General features: G+C 40.9%; 1 protein-coding gene across 4 annotated transcripts in view; it reads right to left on the reverse strand.

The window, feature by feature from the left end:
• GRIA3 (glutamate ionotropic receptor AMPA type subunit 3) overlaps positions 1 to 15,054 on the reverse strand; it is a 310,974-nt gene that overhangs the window by 138,505 nt on the left and 157,415 nt on the right. The window lies entirely within an intron of this gene.

Genomic DNA, 15,054 nt, shown 5'->3' on the forward strand with positions numbered 1-15,054 from the left:
AGCAACAGTTAGAACTGGACATGGAACAACAGACTGGTTCCAAATAGGAAAAGGAGTATGTCAAGGCTGTATATTGTCACCCTGCTTATTTAACTTATATGCAGAGTACATCATGAGAAACGCTGGGCTGGAAGAAACACAAGCTGGAATCAAGATTGCTGGGAGAAATATCAATAACCTCAGATATGCAGATGACACCACCCTTATGGCAGAAAGTTAAGAGGAACTAAAAAGCCTCTTGATGAAAGTGAAAGAGGAGAGTGAAAAAGTTGGCTTAAAACTCAACATTCAGAAAACGAAGATCATGGCATCTGGTCCCATCACTTCATGGGAAATAGATGGGAAAACAGTGGAAACAGTGTCAGACTATATTTTTTGGGCTCCAAAATCACTGCTGATGGTGACTGCAGCCATGAAATTAAAAGATGCTTACTCCTTGGAAGGAAAGGTATGACCAACCTAGATAGTATATTCAAAAGCAGAGACATTACTTTGCCAACAAAGGTCCGTCTAGTCAAGGCTATGGTTTTTCCAGTGGTCATGTATGGATGTAAGAGTTGGACTGTAAAGAAAGCTGAGCGCCGAAGAATTGATGCTTTTGACCTGTGGTGTTGGAGAAGACTCTTGAGAGTCCCTTGGACTGCAAAGAGATCCAACCAGTCCATTCTGAAGGAGATCAACCCTGGGATTTCTTTGGAAGGAATGATGCTAAAGCTGAAACTCCAGTACTTTGGCCACCTCATGAGAAGAGTTGACTCATTGGAAAAGACTCTGATGCTGGGAGGGATTGGGGGCAGGAGGAGAAGGGGACGACTGAGGATGAGATGGCTGGATGGCATCACTCACTCGAAGGACGTGAGTCTGAGTGAACTCCGGGAGATGGTGATGGACAGGGAGGCCTGGCGTGCTGCAATTCATGGGGTCGCAAAGAGTCGGACACGACTGCACAACTGAACTGAACTGAACTGATTGTACTTTTCTTTGGGCAAAGGGCATCTGAGTAGCAGTAACAGTAGAGAGGAATATAATAGGCTTGTGATGAACAAACAGACCTCAGTTAATCAAAATCCAACTGCCAGAAATTCTTAATTAGTAGGAATTTTCCCCAGGCTTTTTCCAGGTACTATAAGGACTGATGAGATATTTACATATATGGATGTGGCAAAACTTTGATCAACCTGTAACTCTTATTAATGGGGACGTTTGTTGTTCTGAATTCTAAGGACAGAGGTAAATGATAAGCTTCCAGGCTGTGTCCTGACCTTGGAACGTATCATCTCTATCTCTCCCTTCATCTGTGTCTCCAAGTCTAAGCAAAGCTCACTGATGTTGAGGCTTGCAAGATTCTCAGTCAGCAAAGAAACTCTCAGTGATGGTCACTAGCCTGGAAATCTGAGAAAGCAGGAAAGTTGACTCACACATTTTGAGATACTTATCATACTCTGCCTTCCAGAATGATTGCATTGCCTTATCACCCCTACTACTGTAGCATGGAAGACATGTCCTTTCCCCTCCTAACATATCTAGCACTCTGTGGGTCAGTGGGGTCAGATGCAATCAACAGTTCTTGAATTGAATTTCCTACCTGGTTTTTTACAGTTCTGGGAATCACAGCCTGTTGGAACAGGAAGGGACCATCATATTCAATACACTCATTTTCCAGTTTAGGAAATGGAGGCACAGAGCAACAAGGTGACTTTTTGAAATCATAAAGCTAGGTCTCCTGCCTCAAGGCTTTTGTACTCTGCTTTAGAAAACTCCAGGATGTTTCCAGTCATCCCAAGGACTCTCATGAGGTTCCTTAATGAAAATTAATCTGAATTTGTGATTTTTTTAAAAGTAAAACTTCCAAGCTTCCTAGGAAAGAATCAAGTAAATAATGAGGTATCACAATGTTTAAAAATGGGGGAGGGGGAGGGAACTGTTGATTGAACACAGGCATTTCCTTTGTGAGACCAAAGCTTCTATCATCTGAAATAAACAAGTCTTGCTGTTTTGAAGTAATGATCTTGAATGAGTTTTTTCTCTTTATTTTCCCAGAGGGAATTTGCTTCTAAATATTCACGAAGCCAGTCTAGCTAGTCTAATGTGAAGTATGACCAGAGAATCAGATTATCTTTTTTAATAAGCCAAAGATTAAAATCTCTAAATATAGACTACTGAGGTCTGCTACTAACTCTTAGGATAACTATCTTTGCATTTTGGGGAACAAGTTTATTTAAGGCTGCCAGTGAGTGTTAAAATCACCTAATATGGTAAAGGTTTTTTTACTGCAAGTACAGAATTCGACTCACTTAGGGCCTGGAAAACAGCAGTCTGGACTTCAGAGAAACAACATGGACAGTGAGAATCTTTAAGAAATCCAACTGGAGGCTTTGTTTTTGGGACACTGTTCTGCAATTTTGGGGTGCATTTTTGAAGTATTTATTTATTTGGCTGCAGTGGGTCTTAGTGCATCCTTAGGCATGCAGAATCTTTAGTGGTGGCATGTGGGATCTAGCTCCCTAATCAGGCTTTGAATCTAGGCCCCCTGCCTTAGGAGAACAGAGTCTTAGCCACTGGATCATGGGGTGTATTTTTGCTTCAAAATACGTATTACGGTAGTCTAGGATATGTTACAGAGAAGGCAATGGCAACCCACTCCAGTACTCTTGCCTGGAAAATCCCATGGACGGAAGAGCCTGGTATGCTGCAGTCCATGAGGTCGCTAAGAGTCGGACACGACTGAGCGACTTCACTTTCACCTTTCACTTTCATGCATTGGAGAAGGAAATGGCAACCCACTCCAGTGTTCTTGCCTGGAGAATCCCAGGGACGGGGGAGACTGGTAGGCTGCTGTCTATGGGGTCGCACAGAGTCAGACACGACTGGAGTGACTTAGCAGCAGCAGCAGCAGCAGCAGCAGGATATGTTAAATAATAGCATGAAATTACCACATCATTAGGGTAAGAAACAGAGACCACTGGACACCATGATTGGTGAGGTAATAAAAAGGATCCCTGAAGAGGATGAATGAGGCAGCCAGTTTACAGTGAGAAACCTGGAATGGTTGGAGGTGGGGAAGGAAAGGGTTCATCTACTAAGAGATGAAGGAAAACCAGTGGGTGTGCTTGGCTACATATTCATCTATGTCTGAAAGCGTGCCCATTAGGAGATTGGGGATCAGAGAAAGCAAAGAGGAATGGGAAGTGTCTTTTCACATATGGGCCTTAACATGTGCCTGGGAGAAGAAGATGGACAGGCACGGGTCTTATATGCACTTTGACCTTTGTTGTTGTGGTTCAGTTGCTAAGTCATGTCTGACTCTTTGCGACCCCATGGACTGCAGCACGCCAGGCTTCCCTGTCCTTCACTATCTCCCAGTTTGCTCAAACTCATGTCCATTGAGTCAGTGATGTAAACCAACTATCTCATCCTCTGTGGCCTTCAATCTTTCCCCGCATCAGGTCTTTTCCAATGAGTCAGCTCTTTGCATCAGGTGGTCAAAGCATTGGAGCTTCAGCATCAGTCCTTCCAGTGAATATTCAGGGTTTATTTCCTTTAGGATTGACTGGTTTGATCTCCTTGCATTCCAAGGGACTCTCAACAGTCTTCTCCAGGACCACAATTCAAAAGCATCAATTCTTTGGTGCTCAGCCTTGGTCCAACTCTTACATGACTACTGGAAAAACCATATCTTTGACTAGACAGACCTTTGTCGGCAAAGTGATGTCTCTGATTTTTAATACGCTATCTAGGTTTGTCATAGCTTTTCTTCCAAGGAGTTAAGCGCCTTTTAATTTCGTGGCTGTAGTCACTGTGCGCAGGGATTTTGGAGCCCAGAAAAATAAAATCTGCCACTGCTTCCACTTTTTCCCCGTCTATTAGCCATGAACCAGATGCCATGATCTTAGTTTTCCGAATGTTGAATTTTAAGCCAGGTGTTTCATTCTCCTCTTCAGCCCTCATCAAGAGGCTCTTTAATGTCTCTTCGCTTTCTGCCATTAAAGTGGTATCATCTGCATATCTGAGGTTGTTGATATTTCTCCATGCAGTCTTGATTCTAGCTTGTGATTCATCCAGCCCAGCATTTCTTTGACTTTATATTTTATTAAATTATATTAATTAATTGATTTATATATTTTGGCTTCACTGGGTCTTAGTTGTGACACTTGGGATCTTTGGTTGCAGATGTGGGATCTAGTTCCTTGACCAGGGATCAAACCCAGGCCCCCTGCATTGGGAGCATGGAGTCTTAGGTACTGGACCTCAGTACTGAAGTCCCTGACATTACATTTTATGATTAGTTTACTCATATACAAAAATAAGCTGTAGGCTTTTCTAATTCCTTTAATTCTACAGCCCATATGTACCTGCTGCTGCTGCTGCTAAGCGGCTTCAGTCATGTCTGACTCTGTGAGACCCCACAGATGGCAGCCCACCAGGCTCCCCCATTCCTGGGATTCTCCAGGCAAGAATACTGGAGTGGGTTGCCATTTCCTTCTCTAATGCATGAAAGTGAAAAGTGAAAGTGAAGTCGCTCAGTCGTGTCCGACTCTTAGCGACCCCATGGACTGCAGCCTACCAGGCTCCTCCATCCATGGGATTTTCCAGGCGAGAGTACTGGAGTGGGGTGCCACTGCCTTCTCTGCCATATGTACCTAGCATATACTATATTATTTTACCTTTTGTTGAAATGTTGCCCTCTAACTTGTCTCACATTGCTAGGGGCTATTACAAATTTTAAAAAGGAAAGAATGAAAGAGAACTTTTGTTTCTGCCAACAGTGTCTAGTATAGTACTCTGAATATAAGCCCTTTTGTGATGTTAATCTCAGAACAGTTGACTGGCCCTTGTCTGAAAAATTTTCCTTGTAAATTGTAATAACTATTCTAGAGGTCTGACACCTTTGCCTTTCTTCTTTTTTGTGATTTGTCTCTTGATTATGCAGTGATTTCTTAGGTCGCTAAGCAATTTTGTCCACTCCAAGAGGTCCTTTTCTATGTGGCATCTTGTTTGTCTATCATGAAGATATGGCCTCAGATTGCCCTTTGAAATCCAGATAAGTAACACCTGCCAAATCCCTTATCTATTTTTGTCTTTTGAAGATTCTGAAAGACTTCTCATTCATTCCACCTATAGACACATACTGGCAAATAAATGGCATCTTGCTTTGGTTCAAGGAGTCTCCAGTGTAGCTGTTTTCTCTCCTATCTGGTACTTAGCCAAGCATATAATGTGAATGTCATGGAGAAGACAGACCTGCATGTGAAGTTTAGAACCATCACTATGTGGTGGTGGAAGAATGTTTAAGTCTCAGCTTCTAGCCATGCCTCTGAAAGCAGGTCTCCTGAAGTACTTCGGAATGCTGAGTACAGAGAATCTTTCTTAGACAACCTCTAGTGTTGAAAAGGATCTGACCAGATGTAGGGTGAGTTGTGGCAGTGGGCATGGAAAGGAGAAGGAAAATTTTGAGTAACTTCTCTATCGCTGCCCCTTCACACCTATAATTTATCCTAACCGTGTCCTCTGACCTTCTTCTTCTTCTTTTTTTTTTTTTTTACTTTGGATAGGGTAAAAAGGAATATCTATGGGATAAAGGAAAAAATGCAAGATTATTGGGAAGATTCTCTGGAGTAGCTTGTATCCACTTCTGAGAGATAGCAGTGGGATAAAAATCTTACCAAAAGAATGATGGGAGCATCACTGTATCCATTCTATTGGATACTTGATTAACTTTCTGTAGTGTTTCAGCTAGTCAGGAAGAGATTCTATTAGTGTGCAAAATCTCCCTCCTCAACCCTGCCTCACCAGGCAAATAGCACCATAGGTGATTGGAAGAGCTGCATTCACAGTGTATGAGCCTAGCATATTCAGAAAAACCTACACTCCAGGAGTAAACTGGGCATTTTGACAGGCGCATTTATGTTTTTAGGCCATGAGAGATAGGAACAGGCTCACCCCTAATTTTTTGAGGGCACATAGCAAGAGTACAAATGGAGGGCTGCATATCACACATCTAAATGTTACAAAGTTGGAAAGCAAGATATGCCTTGGCTTGGTCTGTGTATAAAGAGATAAATGGACATAAGCTCAAGCTACCAGAAATTGAGTTTAGTTGGAAATGGCAGGGAAATTGCAGTTGAAGAAATGTAAACTACAGGGGAGTCTGTGGAAGGTTTGGAGTGGGCTGCATTTATGAGAAAGGAACAGCACAAAGTGGGGGCCCACACCCAACAGAGCATAAGTTCTAAGTTCACTGGCTTGTGGATGGTAGGGGATTCTTGGCAGAGATTCACTGTTGGGAGATAAGGCTCAGAGTTCTGTAAATTAGGTGCTTATGGCGAATCAATCTCTCAGTTCTTGAGTTTCATTTCCCTGAGGGCACACACATGAGATTATCTATTTCACATACAGTATGTCCCCTACATACGAACTTTCAAAGATGTGAATGTGTGTTCGCACAACCAACCATATAAGTTAGTTCATGTGTCTGGCATATATTGTCATGTGTGTGTATCCTCTACAAGTGGTTATGCTTTTGTGTACTTTACTGCACAGTACTGTATAGAGTACAGTAGTACAGTACCTTTATTTCAAGCCCAGGATATTCTAAAGCAAGCATAAAAGCAGTGGTGATGTAGCTGGTACTACTGTACTTTTCAAGGTAAAAGTAAAGTGGAGGTCACTCAGTCATGTCCGACCCTTTGTGACCCCATGGACTGTAGCCCACCAGTTTCCTCTGTCCATGGAATTCTCCAGGCAAGTATACTGGAATGGGTTGCCATGCCCTCCTCCAGGAGATCTTCCCAACCCAGGAGTTGAACCTGTGTCTCCTGCATTGCAGGAAGATTCTTTACCATCTGAGCCAAGGTACTGTCGTATAAGGTTAAAAATGTTTTCTTTAATTTTGTTTTAATATATTATTTGTGTGAAAAGCATTATGAACATATTACAGTATAGTACTATATAGCTGATTGTGTTAGTTGGGTACCTAAGCTAACTCTGTTGGGCTCATGAACAAACTGGACTTATGAATGTGCTCTCAGATTGGAACTTGTTCATATGTAGGGGATTTGCTATACCCTGTTGGGGCAGGGTAGGGGGAGCTGGGGTGGAAGCTGAGCCCAGGGCTCAGAATTCCTGGGTGTAGACTGGATCTACCTGAAACTGGGATGAGGGGGAAGAAGCCAAGGACAGCAAGCTCCTCACCCCACAGCGGCTTGTTTCTGTGACTTGAGGTTCCTGCACAATTTTCCATGTCTTCCAAAATGACATCATTCAAGTAGAATACAGTGAGAGAGTACGGATATCCAGAAAAACTATCTGCTAAACCCCTTCACTTAGAGTGACTTGGGGAGGCCACTTTCAAACAAAATTATCCATTTTTCTCTGGTTTCCTACATCACGAGTTGCCGTTTTCTCCTTCATTGCTCCTGCCCTTGACCCCATATACCTTTGTGCTCTGATGTGGACAGCCCCGTTTGCCTTATGTGTCCTTTTCCTTTTTCCTCATGATGTTCAACCAGCCATTAACCTTTCAAAAACTCTCAAGAACAAAAAGAAAAAAAAGTCTTTCTGTTTCCGTGTTTATGATATGTTGCTGCTGCTAAGTCGCTTCAGTCGTGTCCGACTCTGTGTGACCGCATAGACAGCAGCCCACCAGGCTCCCGCATCCCTGGGATTCTCCAGGCAAGAACACTGGAGTGGGTGGCCATTTCCTTCTAAAAAGCATGACAATGAAAAGTGAAAGTGAAGTCCCTCAGTTGTGTCCGACTCTCAACGACCCCATGGACTGCAGCCCACCAGGCTCCTCCGTCCATGGGATTTTCCAGGCAAGAGGACTGGAGTGGAGTGCCATTGCCTTCTCCAGTTTATGATATGAGGAATCCTCTAAAGCATGGAGCTCAAGGCAGTAGTCCTTCTCACCTGAGTTTAAGGATGATATTGGGTGCTCAAGTCTAGGGACCCAGAAAGGCGGAGCACCCACCCCAGATACTTATCCTGTGGGTTTATGCTTTCCTAGAACTAGTCTTAGTTTATGCTTGGGTTTCCAGGAGTTAACGGAAGGAAGGCGAGCTGTACCTTCCAGACATTGCCAGTTATGTTCACGTGATTCCCTCGCAAGGAAGAAGGAAATGGGCAACCCCTAGGGCAGTTGTTGATAAAATAATGAAGACCGTGATTCTTTATCTGAGAATGAATGAATGCCTGCAGATGGAAATTCTAGGTGTACTTACATACCACTCTGAGAATGTACCCCTCACAATTTATTCTACTCTTGCATAGTTAGATTGCTTTGATGGCACAAATAAATGAACCTATTCATCATAAATGAATTCATCATCAAAGGCTAGGTTTAAGGGGCACATTGTCACTTCCATGCATTAATGGAATATGGATCCTCATCAAGTGGAGAAAATCTTTGTGAAATGCTCATTGTTTAACAAGGTTTATTGTAAGCATAGCTGCTGCTCCAGGCTTCATCAGGGTCGTTAGCTCTTTTAACCTCTGGTTGAATCTACTCTGATTGAAACCCTCAGTCAGATTCAGGACTGATTATTGCAATGATTAACAGCATTTGGAGCCAGACTCCTTGGGTTCAATGTCTGGCTTCACCAGTTATTAGCTCTATAACCTCCAAGTCTCAGTTCTTCCATCTGTTAAATGGAGATACTATTCCCATCTGCCTTATGAGGCTAATATGAAGATTAACTCACATGAGATATAGAAATGGGCACATATCCACCCACATTGGTTAAAATTGTATCTGGAACATTATAAGCACTTAAAACATATTTGTTATTTAAAATGCCCAGCTGTCATATGGAGCTCAAGGCTTGAGTGCCTTTAATTATTTTAAGTAATGATGAAAAATCTAGTTAATTCTCAAATAGTCCTTGCACTTATCAATCAATGTATATTATCCAATGTTACATTGGAGAAAAAACAGAGAGGTTGTCTTACATGCTAAACATATTAGTGAGAACTAAGAATAGCTCAAGTCTTAGAGTCTGCCCTCATGATAAGACCTTAGATTCAACTGATACCTTGGGAGATCCATGAGGACATTGTTCTAGAGCAACAGTCCCTGAATAACTTGTTTTCACACAGAGAACCTACCACTCATGAGAAGATAGCTATGGTGTCAGATGCTCTCCATGTTACTTTGATCCTCACAACATATGAGGATCCCGCGGAAGGAAGGTAGTGGAACAGTCTTTTAACATGAGAAAATAGAGCCTCAAAAAACTGTCACTTTCTTCAATGTCATGCAACAGGAAGGTGAGGGAGTTAGGACTTAAAGTCATGTCTATTCAGTTCCCAAGTGTGTTTATTCAGCTATACCACACAATATTCTAAGAAGAGACGATACCCTCAGACTGTCATATGAACTGGCAAGTTGGCTCAAGGTTGTACAGGGATCATTGAGAGGAAGGGCTGGGACAAAGAGGGAGCCAAAGGGGGAGGGGAACTGGAGAGAACCACTATGTGCTGGGGGGGGGGTCAAGTCAGGAGAGGACATAAGCCTTTAACATTATTACTTCACTTGAGAGAGGTCTAGCCATTGGTGACAGTGCTCTGTGCATGCTAAATCACTTTAGTCATGTCTGAGTCTATGAGACCCTCTCGACTGCAGTCTGCCAGCCTCCTCTGTCTGTGAGATTCTCCAGGCAAGAATACTGGAGTGGGTTGCCATGTTCTCCTCCAGGGAATCTTCCTGTCTCAGGGATCAAACCTGAGTCTCTTATGTCTAATATGCACTGGCAGGCAGGTTCTTTACTGCTAGTGCCACCTGGGTCTAGCCATTGGTGGCAGTGCTCTAAGTAACCCCAATTGCTAGACATATTTTGGAGTCAGCAATGCATCTTTTGTGTTATAGCCTCACAGTTGACAAGGCCCTCTAGTATTGTTTATCTTGTTTAAACTGTTGTCTTTAGAATACTGACTTACTAACTTGGTTGTTTCATTTCTTAAAATGACTGTTTTTGAAGTGACTGTCAGAATCAAAGAAAGGAACCTAAGAGATTGACCTGCTTGAGGATTCTATTGTTAAGTAGCACTACTTTCCATGAGGAGGTGATTTTAGCTTGAACTATTTCTAGGGGAAATCAGACATTCTATATTTTTTCTGCAAAGCACTCTGAAATGTATTGGTTTGGACTCTAGTAAATTTTCATACTCTAGAATTCAAGCAGGAGCTATGCTGAGATTTACCTTTGAATTATCTATGGGAAAAATAAAAACACATTAAAGACTGAAGGGGAAGACTTCCCTGGAGGTCCAGTGGTTAACACTCTGCACTTCCATTGCAGAGGGCTCAGGTTCAATCCCTGGTCAGGGAACTAAGATCCCACGTGCTGTGTGCTGTGGCAAAAAAAAAAAAAAAAAAAACAAAAAAAACACACACACACACAAAAACTGAGGGGTGATGTTTAAGTCTCTTTAAGGAGACAAACTTTCTGATATCTAGTGAACAGGCAATTAGGAAATATTCTTACCTATTTATTAAAATAGCTTCCCAATAAGTCTTCTATAACAGTAGTCCCCAACCTTTTTGCCACCAGGGACCAGTTTTGTGGAAGACAATTTTTCCACAGACCGGGTGGGTGGGGGAGTGGTTTCAGGATGATTTTCATAAGGAACGTGCAACCTAGATCCCTCACATGTGCAGTTCAAAGTAGGGTTTGCATTCATGTAAGAATCTAGTAACACCACTGATCTGACAGGAGGTGACGCTCAGGCGGTAATGTGGGGAGCAGCTGTAAATACCAGTGAAGCTTCACTCACTCACCTGCTGCTCACCTCCTGCAGCCTGGCCCAGTTCCTAACTGGCCATGGACTGGTAGCCATGTGTGGTCCAGGGGTTGGGGACTCCTTTTCTGTAAGGATATTTACTTATCCTCACAGAGAATTAACTTGGAATATCTGTATGTTCCCGAAAACAATCTTAAAACTATTCTAGATCTGACTTTTCACTAATTCAGAATAGCCTCACCTTCATATCATATCCCCAGCTGGTGAGATTTTACTCTCCTCCAGTTTCCTCTCCCCTTGTAATGAGTCATTTCTATGACTGACTTTCTTCCTAGTCTAGTTAAACTTGTTGGCTCTGGTACTATCCTTAGGCCTCCAGAACAGTTGGTCAGTGCCTTCTTTATGATAACTCTTTACACTTGAGAATGGTGATTAAACTGCTTCCTGGCTCTCTTTCACCAGACTAAACAGCCCCAACTCATTTAAAAGTCTTTCCTCATAAGCCCTATTTTCTACTGCTTTAATCGTGTTTTGCTGCACTTCTCTGGATCTTCTCCAATTGCATTGCAATTGTTTTAAGATGTAACCTGATGCACGGGCCTAATCTAGGGGTTGGTGTTGGCTACATTTTTAATAAACAACTTAGAAATTAAATGGTTTAGTGCAGCGGTAAGAACACTGGACTGGGAATCAGAGACTTGAGTTTCATTCTTGCTCCACCACCTCCTAGGACTGTGCAGAGTCCTAGGACAAATGTGATTTGTCCACATTTGGATAAATCATCTAAATATCTCTAAGCATCAATTTATCATCTGTAAATCTGGGATAAACACATCTGCCCTGCCTGCTTCCCATAGTGAGGCTCAAATGAGATAATCTGTGTGAAAACACTTGGTTTAGCATCAAAGAACGATGCAAACACTATGTGTTAGGAACTTTTCAGAATGCTTTGCCTATATTAACTCATTAAGGTACAGTTATCATTTCCATTTTACAACCAGGAAATTGAGACACAGAAAGTTAAGTAATTGGCCCCAGGCCACACTGCTAGTGACAGAATCCATGCAGACTGGTTCCAGGGTCCATACTTGAAAACTCCATGCTATGTTGCCTCTCCAAATAAGCATGAAACATCCAACAGAGCCCTTCATTTTATGGGGCCTGCCCTTCAAAAGCAGTCCACAGGTAGACACTCCTGGGATGGTGGATCTGTTCAGTCATGTGTAGATAATTCTATGAGAGGCAACGTTTTCAAAAGTGAGTGTTTAGGTTGGTCATTGAAGTAAGGGAGTGTCTACCATTGGGGGAGGGACTCATAAACACAATGCAGTAATAGGAATGCTCTAGAAGGTCAGGTCAGTGGTTCATTCTTCCTAGGGCATCTAAACCTTCCTGTGAAAGTGCTCTTAATTCTTAAATTCAGGATCTGTAGTTTCTAAATAGTCTCTTTGAGTTCTGACAACCCATCCTGGTTTCAACTGTCTAGCTTTGTCCTTTTGTATGTTAATTTTTGTAACTATAACTTTGGAATGCTTTCCTTATAGATTAATTGTTAAGGTGAAATATTAAAGACAGTTGTTGTGCACCTAATTGAATTTTTTTTTTCATGCTGTGGTCTGAACAATTGAAAGAGATTTAAAAAAAAGAGCTCTGGAGGAAATGTTAGAAGAATTTTGATTTGCCCCATAACTGTTTGAACATTCATAAGAAAAATGAGAACCTATATTATGAAATGGGGAGCTTATACTAGATAGAAATATATTGAAAATACACTAATATTTGAAAAACTGTACCACACTGAAGTCTTTTCATTAACACCTATTGGATATAGAATACAATATGAACTTACTTTATGCCAGAGTTCTATTTATAGGGAGTACGGTTGTAGTGGTTTTATTAATAATAGGCTTTTTCACCTCAAATAGTGGCATGAACAGTCATTTTATGGGAGACTATTGAAATTTCTTTCCATGAAAAAAACCTCAAAGTTTAAAATACCCTTGGAAAATGGGAGCATTTGGGGGGAAAACTTGATACTACTGGAGTTATAAATGTTATCTTTCTAGCTAGAATCTGTATAGTGAATTATGATAAGTTTGTACAGAATGGTTAGGAACTAATGAGAAAAATGATATCTCTGTATCTTAGTAGTCAATTTAAAATAATGTTTACTCTAAAGAAATATCATGTTTATTGTTTAATTTAAAGAATTTGTTTAGTGAGAAATCTATTTTTATATAAAGAAATCAATTTTGGCAAATTCGTGGTATCAAAACTAGCTGGAGCAGAGAGCTACCATCTTAAATCTTTGAGAAAATGTGTACTTTAATAATCACATCATGTGACTGCAGGCACTATTCTGCCTCTTGATGGAAGCATAGCAACATCACAGTAGAACTTATTAGAATATGCTTGTTCAGTATTCACCCATCCATCTATTCATCCACCCATCCATCTTTCCATCCAGCACTACATGCCAGGTACTCTGCTAGACACTGAATATACAGCAGCAAACAAGACAAACATGATTCCTATCTCATAGTACTTAATGACTTAGTAGAAATTCCTTAAATGATAATGAAAACAATCACGAGTAGATCATTTTGTGACAATTTTTTGAAAGAGGGGAAAAGAATAAGTGACATTAACTCTCTGGCCTTACTTGAATGTTGTTAAAACTTTTCTTTGAACAATGTTCTCTGAAAAGTTGTATAGAAAGTATTATGAGGGATGCTGTGAATGTGCATCCAGAAGAAAGACAGATAGCAATTGAGACATTATAAGAAAGAACAGGGCTTTCAAATGTTAGTTTCGTTTTCCTGAAAATCTTTAGTAATAATGATAATTTTTTTCTATAGCATTTTATGCCTTTCAAAGCAATTATGCCAACCATGTGAGGAAGAGCATATTTTATTTTCCCCATTATGTAGATGAGACAACTGAGGCAGAAATATATGAAATACCCAAGATCCCACAGCTATATGGAATCACAGCTCTACCCACTGCTTTTTCTACTATTTCATGTTGAAGAAAACCCCAGATTCTAGTATAAGGTCCTATAAACCCCCAGAGACTTACCAGAATGTAAACTATTCAAGAAACCAAAGTGACTAGTACAAAAGAAGGAAAACAAAGTATGACAAGGCTTCTGCTTTAGGCTATTAAGTAGGTCACCCACTAAAAGGCTATTTTGGTATAAAATTTTAGAGGGCATGGAGTACATATACCAACATCACTGACCTGATTCTTCACTTTCAAGATGTAAGAAAATCAAAGGCAGTTTTTTTTTTCCTTTTGGAAGGGAGGGGTGGATCATTTGGGTAGCTTAAGATAATGTTAGTTGCAAAATTTGATTTAGCCAGGTTGGTGCTCTAGATTTTTTTGTGAAGTTGATTCACTAGAGATGATGGTGTTCCTAAGAAGGGGACAGCTTTCTATCCCTGTGATGCACCATCAGTGCTTCCTTTCTTCCTTCCTCATTCCTCTTCTCTCCCCTCCCCTCCTTTTCCTTGTCTTTCCTTACCGATTTCTTTTTCTTTTTCTTTTTTTTTATATTCTCTTCTCACGGGGGCATATCTGACAAATTGTTAATATTTAATTTGCTATAAAATAGCTCTCCCAGGCAATGACTGCTTACTATAATTTGAATCTCTGAAGCTGTTTTGGCCCCTAGGTACACTGGGATCGAATTAGAATGGAAATGTTTCCCTTACAGTTTTGTTTACGGCAGTATGGGCACTTTGTTATTAACTGGCAAATTGAGACTGCTAAGGAAAATAATAAACTTTCACCACATTTCTATTTGACTCTTTACTCCAAACAGAATATCCATCTGGCTTAGTGTGAAACATTTCTTCTCATATTTTTCAGTTTTCTATTTAAATATCCAAGGTTAATAATGAATATCTTTTGGCCTATCAAATTGTATTTTTTTCCCCAGTCTGAGGCTTTTTCATTTTCTTCACATTTTAAAAACTATAATCATTTTTTCTCATATGCCATCTTACTTTTAAAATGGTCTTCAATTATATACACACATATTCTCATTCATTCTCTCTTTCTTGTTCTCTGTCTCAAACCAGAGGGATATTCTGGAAAAATATCTACAGATTCACACCTAGTGAATGATGCTTTGACATTTTGCAACAAGGCCCCTGAAACAAAAACTCTACTCTTCCTCCCTTTCTAACCCCTTGACTGTTCCTTGCTGGGAGGAAGGTGTGGAAAGGAAGGGGATTACTCTGAAATTTTCAGCTATCTAAAAAACAGAGATGTGGAAGGGTGTGTTCATGCATTAAATTGCAGAAATTACCAGAT

This window comes from Oryx dammah, unplaced genomic scaffold, assembly GCF_014754425.2.
Source record: "Oryx dammah isolate SB20612 unplaced genomic scaffold, SCBI_Odam_1.1 HiC_scaffold_23, whole genome shotgun sequence".
Classification (NCBI taxonomy): Eukaryota; Metazoa; Chordata; class Mammalia; order Artiodactyla; family Bovidae; genus Oryx; species Oryx dammah.